This window comes from Columba livia, chromosome 12, assembly GCF_036013475.1.
Source record: "Columba livia isolate bColLiv1 breed racing homer chromosome 12, bColLiv1.pat.W.v2, whole genome shotgun sequence".
In the NCBI taxonomy this organism is placed as follows: Eukaryota; Metazoa; Chordata; class Aves; order Columbiformes; family Columbidae; genus Columba; species Columba livia.
The window spans coordinates 1586263-1605444 of NC_088613.1; the positions used below are offsets into that span (position 1 = coordinate 1586263).

Here is a 19182-nt window from a genome sequence, read left to right on the forward strand (position 1 = left end):
CAGAACCACAGGCTCTGCGAGAGCCCTATAGACACTTCCAGAGCTGAAGGAAGCTGCAAGTCTCAGCTTCATAACACTCCGAGCCAAAAAAAGTGAGGGACTTATCAAATCAAGCCATATTGTGCAGCTCCCGGTCACATCTTACTTAGCACAGAGCAGCACAGTCCAACTGCAACGTCACCCCGTGGAAAAAGTCCTCACAGCCTCCATCTCCCCAGCCACTTTTGTAACGATGAAACTCAGTGTCACATCATTTTACATGATTTCAGACTTTGGCTAAATAAAAGTGATCACAGAGATTGCTACTTATTTTGTCAGGAAAGAAGCTGGTGGTGGTGGCAGGTTTGGGATTCACACTCCTGCTCATACAGGGAACACAAAATGCAAGTGAGGAAGGAGACTACATCCCCATATGGAAAACAATGTTTTAACTAAGGAAACACGGGATAAATTGAAATACAAAGAGATGCAGATAATCAGAACTCAGATGACCATGTGTTAACTAGCAAGCTCCAGTGGTATTTTGGAGACCATCCTAAAAGAGGCTATTTATTCCTAGCACCATAGCAACGAAAAATAGGTTTGTGTCAGCTCCTCTTGCCCTGTGCCAGGCTTGCAGGCTTGTGCCTCCAGCAGGACATCGAGGAAGGAATTTTGATTGTAAGTGATCACTGCTGAAGATGTGTATTCAGACAGAAAGACTTCTCATCCAGTTCCTTTTGTTTCTTGATTCATAGTCAAGCACTAATCCTATGCATATGGCCTGGCAGGTTTGAATTTCCATAGCAACTCTTTTTAAGCTTGTTTCAGGACAGCAGAGAAAGCTGGCGAAGGGGAAAGGTCATTATTTAAATCACTTATTACTGTTACTTCCACAGGAAATTTAATGCCAAGCACACAAGAACAACTGGCCCTATTTTCAAGCTGGATCTATTTAAAAGTAAAAACTCCCCCAACATGAAAACCCTTCATTTTAGGATCTGCAAATTCTTGGTTTGTTCTGTGTGGCCTATATATCTATACGTCACTTAAACCACTGTTTCCTGATGGAAGAGGCAAGCTTGCTGGTGAAGGTATAGGAGAAGAAAGCAAAGGAGGCTTCATTTTTAGGGGTGTATATCATGCAGAAACATTTGCAGTGTCTTTTTTCTGCTGTAGCCCCTGATGTTGAAGCAGCTCTCTTCCACAGCCACACTGATCAACAGAGGAAGAGGCAGGACAGATTGCTGACATGGAAGCTAAACTCCCTTCAAACAGTCTCCATTTTCTCCATCAGCTGAAGGACTGGCCTTTATGCTGTGTATTTAGATATAGACAGAAAAAAAAGCCACCCAGCCTGCGGTACACCTTCAATTTCTTTTCCCAAATCCATCCCCCAAAACCAAAGTGGAAAAAAACCAGCCTTGGAGAGCTTTCTGCTGAGCTGGTCTGAGCTGGCACGGACTCGGGAGAAGCGAGCCCTGGCTCGGGCGTCGTGCCGAGCTGCCCGTTCCCTGCAGAACTGTGTTTCTGTATCAGAATTGAAGCTGTTTGCATAGAGGGTTTCTCTCTAACCATGGAAATGACACAGTTTTGTGTTAAAAAAAAAAAAAACAACAAAAACTTCAGACACCTAATTATACAGTCACACCAACAAAACAAGGCATAGCATCCAGAGTCTGTAAACTCCCGCAGTTTGGACACCTGCAGCAGCAAAGCTCTGCCTGCAGCAGCATGGGCACAAGTGTCTCCACAGCCTCCACCCTCAGACCTGAACACTGACAACATTGCTTTTCCCCTCCACAAATCCAGTGCTAAAGTCAAACCCAGCAGCGGGAAGGAGGCAGCTGGGCATTATTTGGCTCTGAACATTCAGGCAGGTTGGGTTTCACCTCGGGTGGCCAATCATCCAGCCTTCTATGGCCACCGACATGCCTAGCCGCAGGATGCTAAACCACCGCTGACACACCTGATTTCATGTTAGAACTCAAGACAACAGCTGTGCAATTATTTCAAAATATCAACAATTCCATTTACAGGCAATGTCAGTGCTTCTCTTTGGTCTTTCAAGCTCTAGTGCACATTCAGGGGAGAGCTGAGATTAGGATACCCAACTGGTACACAGCCCAGGGCCATTTCTTAAGTGTCACTGGGACGGCTCGTTAGACACTGTGACAAAAATGCAAAGCATCGCATCTCTCAGTAAGACTCTAGGAACATGAAACGTCTTTTCCTTGCAGCTTTCATGAACAATAAAACCCACAATACACCCAAAAGGGCAATTTGCACAGCCAGCAGCCGGCCACCAACTCCTCACCTCTGATCCCAAGGCACGATGCTCAGCGAGAAGCAGGATGGAATCCCGGGCTGATGCTGGCTGGTGTCCGCAGGCAGGTGCTGCTCCCTGCACATAGCAGTGCTGATGAAGCAGGATCAGGGCCAAGGTTCATCCCAACACTTCTGCCTGTCATCTGGAGGGGACCCTGAAAAGGAAAATACTCATGAGCAACCTGTATTTGTGCACCTGCCACATTGCAGGCACAGGGATTTCACCCCCTGTTTGGCAGGTCCTGCTCATGGACGTTTATGCCACTTTTGAAGGTAACATCAGTCCCGGTACCAACTTCACAGCTCTCTATGTGCCCTTGGAAATCCCTCATTTGGGCAAATTGGGATTTTCAGGGATATGTCATGTGCTTTACTACAAAACCTGTGCTCTTTAAGATGTGTCCACTGTCACATTTAATCTGCAGATTATACAGTTAAATGAAAAATTAATACCAAGTCTTAGAAATCAGGAGGAGTGCTGTTTCTGACACCCCTTTTGGCAACGCCAGCAAGAAGTTTTTGGCAAATTTGAATTGATCCTCTTTCCCACCTACGTGCTGGCCCAAGCTACACGGGAGCACTGATGCTTTGTTTGTCTTAATTCCCAGAACCCACAAGCGATTTTTGCCTCCTCTGCCCATCATCCCGCGGCATGAGCGCTGTGTCAATCCACTCCACAGGAACCGTCTGGGAACAACATGGAGTTTTGCATTAATTGTCATTAGGACTAGGGATTCTTCAATTAACCTCTTCAGGGTTGCAAATGTTTTGCTGAGACTTGCTTCCAGCATCCCTGGGTCGTCAGGACTTGGGCCATCTCTCCCAAGGGCAGTAGGATCAGGACTTGGGCCGCCTCTCCCAAGGGCAGTAGGATCAGGACTTGGGCCGCCTCTCCCAAGGGCAGCAGGATCAGGACTTGGGCCGCCTCTCCCAAGGGCAGTAATTTCTGCTCTTTTTTCACACTTCTGCTAGAAAGCATTTTTTATTCAGATAGTTCAGTACGTTCACGCACCCTGCGAGAAAATGCTCATTTTAAACCTTGAATTTCACATGCCTGCTGCCTTTTGCCTCTTATTTGTCATAATTTCTAGTTCCACACCTGGCTTATGCATTTATATCTTCTCAAGTTAATTAAGAGACTAATGAAGCTACTAAAGACAGCGAGGGCCTGAGGAAACAGCAAGTTTCTCAACATTTTCTTTTCCCTGTTCTCAACCGGTGTGATACAGACTAAGTCAAAATTTAAGCCATCTACATTCCAGACAGCAGCTCCTTTTTCCTTTCTTTTATTTTCAAAAGATAAAGGAGTATGGACAGATAGTTTATACTGCTGCAAAAATAGAGAAGAGCACCATTTTGTGTGTTTTTTCCTATTTGAAGGTCTCATTGTATCACAAATGAAACAGTTATATACAAGCATAATGAGAGGCCAAATCAAAGGGTGCATCAAGGAAGGAGGTGCAGAAACTACAAAGCATCTAGTGAAATACCCAAATAGCTGTAAGAACTTAACTTCTACAGAAAAAAAAAGGTGTGCCGTAGCAAAACAGTGTCTGTATTAGATGTTAATTTAAATCTAGTCCTACAATGACACCCTCAAGTAGGGGTAATGGCAAAAGATCAGCAATGTGAAACAAAACACGCAGTTACTCAAGGCTACGAAGTTTGTGTGCAAATCTGCTTAACGACAACCAGAAGCCTGGAGACGGGCCAGGTCTGCTCACAGCCCCAGCAGCACCAGAGGGCAGCCGCGGGACGCCAAACAACACAATCTCACCCGAATCCGTCAAACACAGCAAAACGGAGCTGCCTTCCATAGGTGCATCTACTGACAGGCAAAACTCAGGGTATCTTTGAAGGGAAAACATTGTTGCCTCCCACATGAGCCCCTAAGCAAAGGTAAAGAAAAAAGACATTCACGAGTTTTTAAACACTCAGTCCAAAAGCTTCTCATCCAAGCAAGACCAAGATACTCCAGATCCTCATGCCACATATTCACAGCAAGAATTGCTCCCCCTCCAACTGCTTCTGAAGGTCCCATTCCTCTGAGCTGCCTTCTCTTCTTTATTCCACCATTGGCAGAATCCTTTGATTAAACATTTTCTACTCCAATGCCAGAAATTGCTTTTGCTGTTGCTACAGACTGACCTGTGGAACACCCAGACCTGTGTTATCTATGCAAGGGAAGCATCAGCTTGCACAAAACACACCTCAATAGAGGACAGCAGCAGAAAATGCCAGGAATTTTAGGAATAAGAACCGAATTAGAGGGGAAGAATAAGGAATGGATTGCATTTTTAGAAAATTAAATATTGTAACGGGTGCCTAAAGCGTGTACTGCCATCATGTGTTCAGAAGGAACAACACAAGAGGAGGAACTACCCTAAGCAACTCAGTGGGTGGATGAGAACATCTCTGCTTTGCAAGATCTTCAGTGCTTGAAGATCTCAGGCATTAGGATTTGGTTCCAATCTACTGCTCCAAGCAGCTCAGCTCATCTTCCCAACTAGATTCTAAAATACCCCTGTAGAAACAAGGTGATTGCAGAGCAACAATTCCACAATACACAAATGATGGGAATTAGTGTGATTTTTTGTGACTTTCCGTATTAACCCCCAATCCAGAGAGTCATTGCCCTCAAAGGACCTTAGTCGTTATCGGGGATTTTCCACACAATTATAAAAGGTTCATTGCAACAGGATGGACAACAGTGACTGTTACCCAAGGAAGCGAAACTACTGATGTGCTCATAATCGCATAGTTGATCAGGAATAACACCAGCAGACCCAGAATAATACCAGACCCTCAGCTCCCCACAAAAAGCTGATGTGAAACCATCTGACCTTCAAAGCAGACACAGATGAAGTGGTTAAAACTAAAAACAAAACAAAACACATTACCTGTCAAACTGTAACCCTAAGCCAACTTATTTCTCCTTTGAGGTTTATAAGAACAAAAGCTCTTTTTGCTCCCCACTTTCACACCTCCTAGAAAGTTATTTAATTCTAAATCGAAAGCTCTGGTGCTTTGCTTGGACCAACCATAACGTCGCTCTGCCAGATGGCAGGTTTTTCTCTTTCCTTTCCTAAGGAAGCACACACACAGTCCTGAGCACCAGCCCAGCTCACTTCCATCCTGTTCCTCTACTCGTGCACATGTTCAGGTGCTTATGCAATTTACTGGAAACTTAAAGGAGGAGATCAGCTGGCACAGTTATTTCCAGGGAAGCAGGAGACAAATGTCAGCAGCCAAAATCCTTTCTAGTAACAAAACTGGATGACCAAGGTAGAAGTCTGGGAGATAACTTGTGTCAGCGCTGTTTGGAGAGAGGTCAGTTATTTCTTAGCATCAACTAATTGTCAAGGAATCTTTTAAGAAGGTGTTTCCATTCCTTAAACAAACAACACAACAGAAAAAAAGCTGAAGCATGTGAAAATCCTGATGAAGAGATGGCCATTGTTTGCTGCATCTCATATACATTAGGTTGAGTCATTAATTTCCAATAAGTTTGCTAAGTGATGCAATAGCTATAGTAATATCAGATGATAGATACAATTCCTCTGCCGTCTCTTGGGATTAAAAAGGATCTAGGGGTAAGTTTGGAAAGGTCAAGTAAGGACCACACTGAACTGGAGTGGGCACCTGGCTGTCCTGAGGTTGTAACCTGGGCAAGGGGACATGGGCCAGAAGCACCTGAGAGGTTCACTCTGTACAACGCACAGCATAGGTAAAGATTTTCTATTTGTGAGATGATCCAGAGATGAGATGTAGAGGGAGAATAAAAGAGAATGAAGTGCAGAGTCCTCTAGGAACCTAAAAACATCAGGAAGGAAGACTTACGCTGAAAAAAAATGACTAGAGACATAGCAGGGAAATCAGGAGGCTATGGAGCTCTGGCCAAGAGAAGACAGAACTGTGGATTTGGGATTTCATTAACCCAGAGGAAGAGAATTGCTGAGTACAACACCATAATCTCTGAGCAAGAAATCACGTGCATTGGAGAAAGGCAACGCATTCTTGCCAGGTAGACTTGCAACCAGAAAAAGGGTGTGAGAAAAGGCAGAGCCTGGAGTTGTCAGGTTGGACCACGCAACATGAGGAAGGAGCAAAAAATGCAAGATGAATCATGGAAGGCCAGAGGAGGAGACTGCAAAGAGAAGACAAAGACATGAGCCAGCACTGGAGAAGCTGGCTGAGTGAAGATCCCCATCAACAACCAGAGGGTGGAGGACAAAGGGTGTGGGGTGCTCAGAGGTGCAGAAAGGAGAAGCAAGGGAGGTGAAAATAGACATTGTCAAAGGCAGGAGCAGGGCCCGAAGGACTGACATCTGAGGAGCTGTGAGGGATGGAGACTCTTCTAGAGACAGAAAAGGTAGGGGAGAGGTAAAGAAAATGAGGCAGGAAATGAATTAAATAAGAGCCAGGTTGGCAGAAACAGTAGTGGAAACAAGTGTGGGAGATGTGAAGATAAAGAAGGTGATGTACCTGCATAAGAAAAAAAGCCTCCAGGAGGACAGGGAGACAAAAGTATTGGTGACAAAGAGAACAAAATCAGAACAGAGAAGGGATTTTATGAGGAATGTGGGAAGGAGGATGGGGATGGAAAAAAGCCATGCGAGAGGAGGAAAGCAGACGATCAGGACACCTTTACTGTCAGGAGAGGTGCATGGAGGGAGAACGGAGGGCAGAAACAACGCGCAGGGCTGTTACTTTCTATTTAGAATAGAATCACAGACTCATTTCGGTTGGAAGAGACCCTGAGGATCATGGAGTCCAACCATTATGCTCATGTTATGCTTGCGCAGACAGATGAAAATTGGAAGCATTTCTGGGTTCAGTCAACAGAAACCGGCACCTTCCCTCAGAAACCATCACTGAGCGATGGTGCCAGCAGGGACGGGGACCCCCCGCAGCCCTCACCATGGACACTCAGCTGCCGCTCCTCCACCAACACAGCTGCCAGGCCCTTTCGGCATGTTCCGCCCCAACACAGCTCCCCTGAGGAAAGCGGGGCTGCTGCCAGCGAGAAGCCGACACGTGCTGCACTGGTGCTTATAGCAGCTGTGAGGAAACATGGCCGGCTGGGGCTGCCCGCTCGTCCCCCTTGCACCTGGGGGAGGGCGAGCGATACAGCTCTGTGCTTTCCTGTTCTCACTTCTTTTGGTCCATCCTACACATGAAAGAAATGCACACCAAAAAGAAAATAACGAGGGTGGAAACACCCTGAGGAGGATATCTGATGAACAACGAGCACTTGCCGCAGCACCCACCCTGCAACCACCTGCAGGTTCCTTGCACGCCATGCTGCCCTCACAGCCCTGCCATGGCTCCTGGGGCCAAGGGGTGTCTGATGGCAAACCATCCTGCCCCAGCATCTGGCTGTGCACTGAGACAAGATGGTGACTCTTTTCCCTTTGCCAATTCCTCCATCCCCACAGCTAATGGCACTGTTAGTCCCCTCGGCTGCCATTTCCTAAGGGGCATGCCCAGGGACAGCGGGCCTGGGGAGCATGGAGGCCCTATGCTACCTCAGCAACAGGGGACATCTCCTTATTAGTGTCCATCTAGATATATTTTTAATTAAAGGAAAAAAAAAACCCAGCAGTTGCTTCATTCCCCCATTACTGCTCTCTGCAACAGGGCGATGAAACACTTGCTGAGGTGAATCTTTGCTCAAAACCTTCAGCCACGTATTTACTGCTAAAACAAAGTTCAGTTGGATGGAATGTCAGTCAGACCAAGTGGTTAAAGTGCTTCATCTCAACATTGTGTAAGGTTCTCTGTTTCAAAGAAACACCTTTTCTTCATTTTGCGTTTTCTCAGTAACAGTGAAATAACCTTCTGCTCTCCCTACTCATTGATATTTTTTCACTCTTGTTTTCATTTCAGCCAGAAAACATTTAGATCTCATTTTAAATGATCTTAAGTGTTTTTTGGCTTGGTTTTGGCTTGTTTGTTTGGGGGTTTGTGTTTTGTTTGTTTGTGGTTTTCTTGTTTTGTTTGTTTGTTTTTGTTAGAAATCAACATTTTCTTGCATTGTTCCGCATACGTTATATTTCCAACTCCACATCCTTAGACTTCTGCACAAACAATTCGAGACAGGGTCCAAAATTAATAACACATTTCCAGTGTTTTATACATATTGATTCCTTCATTTCATTGGTAGCTACCGTATAGCCTGGAGCAAATAATTGCTTACAGAAACTTTACTATCTGAAGTGGAACTGAAGCTTATTGTTACAAATAGTCACATAATTAGGTTAAAAAGGACATAAATCTTCACAAAGTCAAGTTCCTTCCTGCTCTAAAGGCACATTTTCAGCAAGGGAAAGTCCATTTAGCCAGAGCTTGAAGTTGAAAAATAAGCTTAAAATAGCAACTAAGCCCAAGGAGCTAATAACTCATAATTACGAAATACAGTTACAAAAATCATTTACTCTGTAAACACAATTGCGTGAAATTGAGATTTATTCCACATCCAGGCCTGCCAGAGAGCAAGAAACAGGTCACAGAGGCTGGCAGGGCAGAAAGGGACTAAACTGCCCCTTTACCAGCAGTTTCATAGTTGAAAGGAGGAAAGAGCAGCTCAGCAGTTGGAAGGACACCAGGTTGAAGGACAAGGGGACCCAGCTCCTGCTTTCGCCTTTATTGCCAGCTGTTCCAGGATCTTAGCAGCCTACCCAAATGAAATTTAGAAGCTTAAATCCCAAGCTGCTAACTTAAAGCTTCACTCACTTCTGTCTGAACTCTATAGGCATATCTGATCTCAACCTTTTTGTGGCTCCAGACAGCAGGCATGGGACACAACTTGCATAATCTCAGATGCTAATCAGTCATCTTGACCTCCCTTTAGTCACTAGAGAAAAATAGGCACTTAAAACAGCAAAGTTTTCCTTCTCCTAGAATAGGTATTTAAAACAATCACACCCTAAGCCATACCCATTTCTTCCTGGTAACTAAAGGAGGAGCCCAGCACAAGTGGTTCACAGCAAAGTGCTCATTTGTGCCCCAGCGAGGTCCTTACAGACCCTCTGAAGAGGCTGAACCCAAAAGACATCCTTATTTATACCCTCCTGATGGCAAGAGCGATCAGCTCTCCAACACAGGCAGCATTTCTTTTCTTTTTCTGAGTAAAACTAAAGTAAAAAGTGGCCCCTGGGCTCAGTGCTCCTATAAGGTTGGCTCTGGCTGCTTTATCTGCATGGGATCCTGGCTGCTCCAGATCCCATTTTAAGATGCTTTACTTTTCTCTGAGAACACATGGAAAAAACCAGCACCTTATCAAGTTCCACATCCCCTCCAAAAACCTAAAATTAGCCACTCAAACACTGACCTGCAAGTACTTTATTTGCAAGGAAGCAGCTACCCAGGCATTCTCAGGAGGTTGTGTATTATGCATTATTATGTATAACACAACCTCAGGCTGAACAGGAGGCAGCCGCTCCCTGAAGACAGGAGCCCTGGAAGCCCATGCTGGAAACAAACTATAATGTGCATCTAAGGGTCCACCCCAGGGGCCAGTTACCTGCAGGCTGAGGTCCATGCTGGAGGTAGATCACAGACAAGCACGTCCCCACAAAGGCAAAGAAGAAGCTGATGGCCCCAAGCTGAGCTTAAATGGAGCTGTGGGCGGGTGTGGGGGAGCCCCAGGTGAGATTGTTCAGGGCCATTAATGGGTATTGACCTTTCCAAAAATTTAGTAAGTGGATGTAACAGCTGCCAAACATCACTGCAATGAGATCGCTGCCTGGGGAGCCCTGCAGCCTTCCAGAATTTTCTACAGTAAGGCACTGAGTCACTTTCATACTGGTTTCCTTTCAGCAGCCCCCCTAAGAAACCTTCTTCCTTTTCCAGCAAAGCCATGTCCTGTCTGCGCAGGAGAGGCCTCTTTCCTCTCCTCACCACCGCAGCTGCTCAGCGCACTGGGGGGATGTGCTCTCGTGCATCCAGGATTGATCTTTTCCCCTCAGCAGATCTCCGCTGGCCTCCTCCCAGCCCAAAACCAGCATGTGCCTGGTGACGGTCTTCACCTCCCATCCCTCCTGCGCTGCATCACGTCTGCATGCTGGCGTAGACCCACAAGGCTGCAAGGAGCACGAATTTCCCCAGCAGAAACCATCAACTGTGGCTTTGGCAGAGGCAAAACCCAAGAGCAAAGGCCCAAACAGCTTCCGAAAGAGCAGCGAGGTCTGTGTGAGGAACAGCCTCCTGCTGCACTCCTCGCAGCTCTATGATTCTATATGCACCTGCCTTCACCTGCATTACCCTTTCCAGCATCTTTTCCAGGGCTGCTTAGAAATAAAGGTCTAGACAAAGTGCCACACCAGCAAGTAAGTAAAAAGGTTGGCCCAGCCTGGCAGCCAGCCCCAGTGACTGCGAAGTTTGGGTTAGCAAGCACAGAAATAAGGGGAGCTCTCTGTCCTGCAACGCAAGATGCATGTGCTGACAGCACAGTGGCTGCCTCCCTGTCTAGATGGAGCGGTGAGCGGCTCCAGAACCAGCTGTTGTTTTAGAAGGGAGTGATTTGAAACTGCCATGGTCTGCTGGACACATTCTGGTCTTTAGGAAGGCTATAAGGCCCTCAGATCTGCAAGGATCTTTCTGGAGGGTGGCAGGCTGGCCAGCTGGTTTGGCACGGTGGCATCCACCATCAGAGCTGCAGTGACAATGAACCTCTGCACATGGAGATTGCTCATTAGGACAGATAGAAAGGCAGAGCCAAATAAACACCTGTGCATAAAGGGACCGATACCAACACGAGAAATCAGAAGTTATCTTGGCATTTGCTGTTTCTTGGTCCTCTCTGTGAAACAATGCTAGTACCACTGCCTTTCCTAGTAGGCTGAGCACATTAAAGACCATGAGGCGCTCAAATAATTAATCAGGGAAGTTATATAAATACCCAGACATTTGTCTATGCTTCACCTTACAGCTCGGGGGCCTTCAGACCTGGGGAACTAATAACAGTCTGGCTACAGCTGCACGAAACAGTGTGGGCTGTGAAGCCTGCCCACAAAGCTGCAGAAATACCATGCAAGGACCTGTGCGGTGACAGCCAGACTGCTCAGGGCTGGAGCAACGTGGGCTGGCGGTAAAGCATTCTGCAGATATGTGGTCATCAGTTTTCCATCAGCAAGCACACTCTTAAATGCCCCAGCTGAGGTTGGACGAAGGATCTGGGATTCTCACAAGTGGTTTTGGTAAGACAGAGGTACCAAAACTGCTGCCACAGGCAGCCACCACTGCTCTGGGTGTGCTCAGGTATTTCAGACACTTTGCATTTCCACTTCTGCTACAGAAAGTGCCTGGAACTGACACCAAACTCCTGTCCCAATCTGTCGGGATCCAGGAAAGAGCTCTTTATTCCTTCAAGCCTGAAGAAATAGCTATTTGGGCTTAAACATGTCATTTTAAAAATACGGCTGTGATAGAAGAGGCTGCTAAGCCCTGTGTGACGAGTTCAGACCTTCATGTGAAAAGGGTCATGTTTAAACAGCACCACCACCAGATTTAAATGCCCTCCCTCCATCTTTTGGTCATCTTTTCTTAACAGAGAGGACTGAATAAGGACAGAAGGACAATGAGTCCCTCAGCTGCAGAGCTCCTCTCACTTCTGCAACCGCTTTAATCTATGCTTTAGGAAGCAAAAATAAATTTTGTTGCCATCGCTCATTCACTCCCCACCAGAACAGGATTGATTACTTCTGACACGTTTGACAAGAAACCACACTGCCAGCAAATAACGACTGCTTCCTGCTGCCAGATTTGGCCTGACTTCACCAGAAATCCCTCCTGCTTCTCTCTCACTTCCCTGCAGCTTCTGTTCTGTGGTTCAGAATTGTCTGTGCCCGACATCGGCTCAGACTGTCTGTGGTCCACAGACCGCTCAGGATATGTTTCCCTTTGTTTTTCCTACACGGCACCATTTTGGGGGGCAATGGCACTTCTTCCTTGTCCAGACTGTCCCAACAGTCAGGGGCACAGCTGAGCTGCCGTCAGTACGAGCGGTTCAACTGCTCAGCCCTGGCCACGTCCTCACGTGCTTGGGCTGGAATTTCCCTCCCACTCTACCACACGCTGGGGAAGGTAAATCTTTCCTTCCTCTGGAGCATCTGTTGAGACCGCTGACAAAAGGCAGGATATGGTTTTGATGAAGCCTGATGTCTGGTGCTCTACAGCAATCTAATAAATACTTGTTAATAGAGCTAACTTGAAATCCCTGATACAGCGACTGTTCTGAGCTTCTTCCAAATCTTAGTTCTCTTTCCAGTTGGGAAGAAGAGAGAAAAGAAGAAAGAAAAAAAAGAAGAAAGAAAGAGAGAAGAAAGAAAAAAAAGAAGAAAGATAAAAAAGAAAGAAAGAAAGAGAGAAAAAGAAAGAGAGAAAAAGAAGGAGAGAAGGAGAAGGAGAAGGAAAGGAATCGCCATGGCTGATCTTTGCTCCCTGACACCATTATTCAACTGAGTAAAACTCACACATCACTGTGCATGTCTTGACCGCAAACCAGTGGTTTCTTTTTTTTTCTTTAACTGTACAATAGTTCTCAGAAATAAATGAGTGCACCATGTATTTATGAGATGCAGCTATCCAAGACAATGTATTTTGTCACTTACTGTGGCTAAAAAAGTTTTAATCTAGATGTAAAAATGTGGTGATGTCCTGGGAACAGTACAGATGTTAATGTGGAAGAGGAACCTGAGGATTACTGACAGATCTGGGTACAGCTGTGTTTTGCCTATGGAAAGTAAACAGAAAAACAAACAAACAAACAAAAAACCCCAAACAAATGAAAAACCAAACAAGAAAACAAGCAAGAACACCCTCAAAGTGTTTTATGAAAGCTCAGCAAGCAAAAAAATAACCCCAAACCCAATAACCCAGCCTGAAATGAGACAGCCTGAAGTCCAGTTCTAGTTCAAAGGCAATTATAATTCTCAGTCAAAGCCCAGCACAAACTGGGATTAGCTAGGGCTGGATTGACAGGCGGGTTTAGGACTGCTGTGCATCCTCCCACTGATTTCAGGGAGGAAAGGAAATAAGAAACTTTGCTTTTAGTCTGAAATTAGACTTTTAAAGAAGCCTGAACTGTTTCTCTCTTTGACAACTCGGTGGGATGTTTCACGCGTGGAACCCCACAGACCACCCTCTTCAGTTTCTCAGCAGGTTTTAAAGCCAGAGGCACATCCCAATCTCAAAAGCTTTCTTCTCAATCTCCCAAACAGATTTGCAAAGGTTTTCCTTTTAAAGCACCAAAACTCGACAGTTATCAAATTAAAAGCCCATTAGCAGCCTGCAGGATACTTGTTTTCTCAAGGGCGGGTATGACCGTTGCGATCTGGCTCTTTAATTGGGTATCTCAGCAAAACCTGCGCACCGTGTGTGTGGGAAGTCGTTTGCAAGACGTGTTTGCGGTAAGTTCCCACAATGTTTGCGCACACAGCTCCAACACACGTCAAGCGGGCCTGATTTCTGTGCAAAACACTCACACAGCCCCAGAAACGATACGGAATGTTTGCATGGGATTTTGCCAGTTCAAGCTCAGATTTAAGCCCTAATGGACAGATAGGAGTTGTGGTACTGGCTGAAGGGCAGTGCAACTGGTAGTTGCGCTTTCCCTCTCCAAGTGCAACTGTAATAGAGGGGGGAAACAAATTTAGAATGACAAAAAAGCAACCAATGTTCCTTCTCCTAGCTCATTAATCCTATGTTGGATCATATATGGTTGGAAACACCAATTTAGAGTCAAAACTCTTGAGGCAACAGATAATCCAGCTTCAGAAATACTATTTAAGGAATTGGTAGTTTGATACAATCCACATTATGGGTAGAAAATGAAGTAGGTAAGAAGCAAAAAAAGTGAGAAAATAAGAAAAAAAAGGTAAGAAAAGTAGGATGTAGCTTAACCATTGTGTTATGCCAGAATTTGAAGGATGTTTTCTGCTCCAAACATGGTGAAACTGCAGAATGCTGCAGACATAACTAAGATATTATTGTGTTGCATTTCCTCCCCAGGTGTCAGTGAATAACAGTGACTGATGAGTGAAAGACTAATTTGAAAGAGAAAATAGAAAAAAAAAGAGACAAGTAAATACAGAGATACTGGAGAAACTGTCAAAAGGAGAAGTAGCGCCTGAAGAAATCAACAGGGCCAGTGAATTATCATTGCCAAGGAAATCTTGACTCCTCTATCCAAATGTAATACTAAAGCCTTACTCATTCCTTCCAACCCACAGCTGGATTTAACAGTCCCTGTGGGATGCCAGCAAAGGACAGTGTTCTCCAAAATGGAAAGCAGGCCCCAGGTCGGACACGTGGTCCCGTTGGCTCCCTCTCTACTCCCTCCCACCAGTGTCAGAGACCAAATCCACCTTCTCGTGGGATGCCACAGCTCCTTTCCACGCCTCTTCCCAGCTCTCCTTGGCCTATTTGCCCACAACTTGCTGGGCTGTAGGTCTTCAGCGCAGCTCTGTCCGTACCCCCTGGGAGGCATAAACTTGGTGTTCACAACCGGTGGTGCTCAGCTTCAGGGGAGCTCAGCACAGGTGAGCACTTGGTGCAAGAATCATAGAATAATTTTGGTTGGACGAGACCTTTAAGATTATCGAGTCCAACCATTAACCCAGCACTGCCCAGTTTACCTCTAAACCATGTCCCTGAGAACCACATCTACACGTCTTTTAAACCCCTCTAGGGATGGTCACTCCACCACTTTCTTGAAGGTGTTTAAAAGAGGTGTAGAGGATCACTTACAAAATATCTTTATAAGCAAAAAATGCCAAATGAGATTATCCTTGGCTAGTGATTCTCAGGAAGGGCTGAGGTAACATGTACATACATCCCTGCACCTCTCCCTTCGGGCAGGGAAATTAAACCACCTCTCAAGACTTTATCCTGCTCTGTCAGAATAGTGGAAAGTAGTGATAGGGGCAAAACCTTCTCATGGCTTTTCATTATTCAAATCAACCAGCAAAATCCTTGTCGCTGATGCTTTGACTTGTAGGGACTGCCAGCCCTGTTCCTCATCTTAATGAAATGATTAAATTATTGTTTCATGAGCCTGATTTCTGCCATGAATCATTCTCCTTGGAGTCCTTTACCAGACAGGAGCTCCCAGAAGTAGACCTCAAATCTGACTTTTGCTATTATATTAGCCCTCGGGCCTCAGCCCACGCTCTGCTGGCTGTACACACTGGGTTATTACTTTGAAGGATGGCCAGGGAAGTTGAGAAGGATTTCATCTTCCTTCAGCTGCAGTTGGCTTTGGTTGAGGGCAGAAGACATTAAAGGGCTTTATAGAGGATTATCTATAGTACCAAGCCCCAATCACTTCAATACATTGAGTTTAGTTGAGTACTTCAATACATTGAGTTTAGTTGACTTTTGCTCTTGTAGGGTTTGATCGGTGCGCCAGTCTCGGTGCTGTACATTAGCAGTCTGACCTCATTCTCGTCAAGCTGTTCCTAGCTTTTAAATGTAATTAAGAGCTCTGTTTGCTGGAACCTTTGCTGCTATCTACCCAGATGAAGTGAAAGGGGAAGCAACAGCCTTTTGAAGCAAATGTGATGAAGAACATGAGTGGAGGTTGCTCATATTTGTTAGGAGGGTATTTTCCAGTCTCGGGAATCCCCCGCATAGTTCATTACTTTTTGTGTTCCAATTTGCATGAAAACGCTTGTTCTTCACTTTGCAGCAGCCTGCAATGTCACAGACATTATCTGGGGCACTGGCACAGCCGTGGCTTTTGAAGCAGCTTCATTTTCCTTCTATTCTTCCCGGTCTCCGCTCCTCTGCCTCTCCACACAGGTTAAATCACGATGTGTGCTCCTCTGCTTGTAACCAATGTCATGTAACGGATGGGAAGTTCTTAGATCTGCTGCGAGGAGGCACCACAAACATGCAAATACCTGAACTCCGAGCCACGGATCTTCCCACCCCAGTTTCACGAGCTTTTCCCCGCTGACCCAGACACTGCCGCATTTTACTTATCATAGCTGCTTAGGTGAGAGGGTGAGCTGCGGGCACGGGGATGTCCCAGCGGTTCCAAAATGGGTTGAAAAATCTCATTTCCTGAAAGCCAGCTGTTATATTTCAGGTAGGCTCCCAATGGCAGCAACCTGCGGATGTACGAGTTTACACCACTATCGCAGACTTTCATTACCGCTACTCATAATTAGCTTGCCAGTCCAAGTGGGGTTAGTCACCAGCAGGCATAACTTTAACAGGTAACTTCCGAGCTGATTTTGGTTCCCTTAATGTGGCGATACCATACTAGTACCATACTAGAAAATCCTTATGCAGAGAGCTCTAAAGCCTGTTAATGGTATGACCTTTACGTTTAGTTGGATCTCAGCAGGTTGTGCCAGTCTTTCTCCTCCAGGAACGCTGCAGTGTGCCAGGGCAGCATAACGCTCCTAAGGGTGCGTTCAATACGCTGTACGGGTATGAAAAAGGAATTGCATGTGCAGGCTTGTAGTAGCTGCTACAGGGTTACTCACCACTGTATAGACTCCCTTGGAAACAGAACTTCACAAGCCTTCTGGCCTAACTGGGCAAAGAAATTAAAATCACCACTGACAAAAATAAGCACGCGTTCCCCGCAGCTCCTTCTCCCACCAAATTGTCTTTTATCCCCTCCAAAAGGCCACAGGTTACTGGATTCTGCGTGTTGTGATTCTGAACTGGAAAGGATGGCAAAGACGTTTTAGCAAAGACAACCGATGAAGCTATTTTTAGTGTCAGTTGCATGGAAAATACTTCTCAGAGGCTCTGGTGTGCTAGAGTATAAGACATATTTCCTCCTTTTTAGTTTCTGCTGAAAAACAGAACTTTGGAAGTAAATAACAATAATAAAAGAGCAACGGTTCTGATGGGTAAGTCCTTGCGGCTGGTACTGGCAAGTCCCGAATCTCCCGTGAGAAAATCTCAGATTTCATCCAGTTCCAGAGGTTCAAGGTGCTCAGCTGGTCTGAATAAAACCTGGGGTGAGCTTCCAAGGTTTTGGGTACTCCAGATTCCAAACCATTCTAAGATTTCCTTCCTCTTTCTGCTGTCGGAATGTGTCTGTTACTGTTGAAACACTTGGATACGAACTTTCTTGGTTCATTGTCTTTTCACGGTTTCAAGAGCCCACAGAAGGGAGCGAGTGTCTTCAGGGATGAACTAAGAACTACCAGGCTTCTCTATTAGGAAATGCTCCTGTTTTGAATTAAAAACATATCTGTTGCAAACAGAATCCGCCTCTCTCTTGGACAAAAGTAACATGTGCGTCTGTGCTAGGACCAGGGGAAATTATTAACAACATGGTTTAACGATGCTATGTCATTTTAACTCTGTATCAGCAAAAGAGTCACTAATGAGCAATGATATTTCAGTTGCCACAGAAATAGAGGCAAGTAATTAGAAATTATTTCTCACCATACACACAGCTTTTACCTTTTCAATGTGTTTTGGTTTGGTTTTGTTTTTCCCCTCCCAAAGAGGAAAAACTGATTACCATCTGGGGGCCAAAACACCTAGATAAAGCACAGAATTTTGAAATGTTTGCCATTCTGTGTTCCTCTTTTTGTTATCTGACTTACGGCATGCAAGAGTATTTCAGAATAAACACCACATTGTTACATTGATGCACTTTAGTCTGCATATATGCTTTTCACTTTCTCTTATCAGTGATTGTACTCCTTAAAAAAACCCAACTAATCCTCCATAAGAAGAAAGATAATCAAGATACAAATACTGACTTTCTGTTTTTCATAGCAGAACTTTTGACGATCACTTCTTGGCAGTATCTTACACTGAATATCTGCTTTTCTTCACTACAAAGGCTTGAATTAACAGCAAAATGAATTTGCTATCTGTGCCACAACATGAAATGTAACCATAAATCTTTATTTCAGGCAAATGCTAATAACTATATAATATTAGTGATACTAGTAATAGTTTAGACATGCAGGGTTTTTTTTCCCTGGTTCCCACTAAAGGGCTGTAATTTGTTTTGCTGGAGATCACGGGACTTCTTCCCTTGTACATGTGGCAAACATGCATATCTATAACAACCTGCTTCAAACACTCTAGGAACTCAAATGCATGAATACTGTTATTGCCTGGTAAGAGATGAAGAGATGTAGCAAAAAATCTAGTTTTGGATTTTGGAAAAGAGCTCCAAAAGGAAACAGAAGCATGAAAAAGGCACAGGAACATGGTTCTACATGTGGTCATTCTTGCACGCTCAAACAAGCTCCCCAACTGACAAACAGGCAAATTTGCGGCTACTTTTTTGCATTTAAGCCAACTGAGCGTGTATTGCTCAGTTATTCACGAACTAAGAGCGGTGGGGCCGACACGGTCCAACACCTGCTGCGGTTGGACCCCCAAGCTCCCAGGGCAGCCCCTTCCCAGGGAGGTGCATCCACACGGGCTTCTCCGTTCTAAAGCAGAGGACACAACATCATCGAATCACAGAACCATGTTGGTTGGAAAAGACCTTTAAGAACATTGAGTCCAACCATTAACCCAAGACTGCCAAGTCCACCTCTACCCCATGTCCCTAAGAACCTCATCTCAGGTCTGTTCAACCCCACCATGGATGGTGACTCCACCACTGCCCTGGGCAGCCTGTTCCAGTGCCCAACAGCCCTTTCCATGAAGACCAGCCCAGGGAAGGTCCATGAGCAACCAACCCTGCGCAACACAAATACAGCAGAGGTCAAGGCCCTTGTCCGAACTCCAGGAAATATTGCCCATGGTGTTTTGCAGGAGCCAAGGTCTCCTCTACCATAGGTAATTACGGTAGCGAATATTTCTGGCAAGCTCATTATGGTAAACACTAACCAGGAGCAGGAACATACCTTGACATGCTACGCAAATCAAAGCTTTACC

General features: G+C 45.3%; 1 protein-coding gene across 7 annotated transcripts in view; it reads right to left on the reverse strand.

Moving 5' to 3' along the window:
* The window catches only part of CYSLTR1 (cysteinyl leukotriene receptor 1), a 133880-nt gene that overhangs the window by 87517 nt on the left and 27181 nt on the right, over positions 1 to 19182 (reverse strand). For 6 of the 7 annotated variants that reach the window (XR_010475598.1, XR_010475595.1, XR_010475594.1 and 3 more), the window contains one exon: positions 2297 to 2462. The gene's annotated coding sequence lies outside the window, so the exon portion shown is untranslated. Of the gene's footprint in view, positions 1 to 2296; positions 2463 to 9832; positions 10138 to 19182 lie in introns of those variants that run through there. The other variant, XM_065077383.1, reaches the window with a different exon arrangement.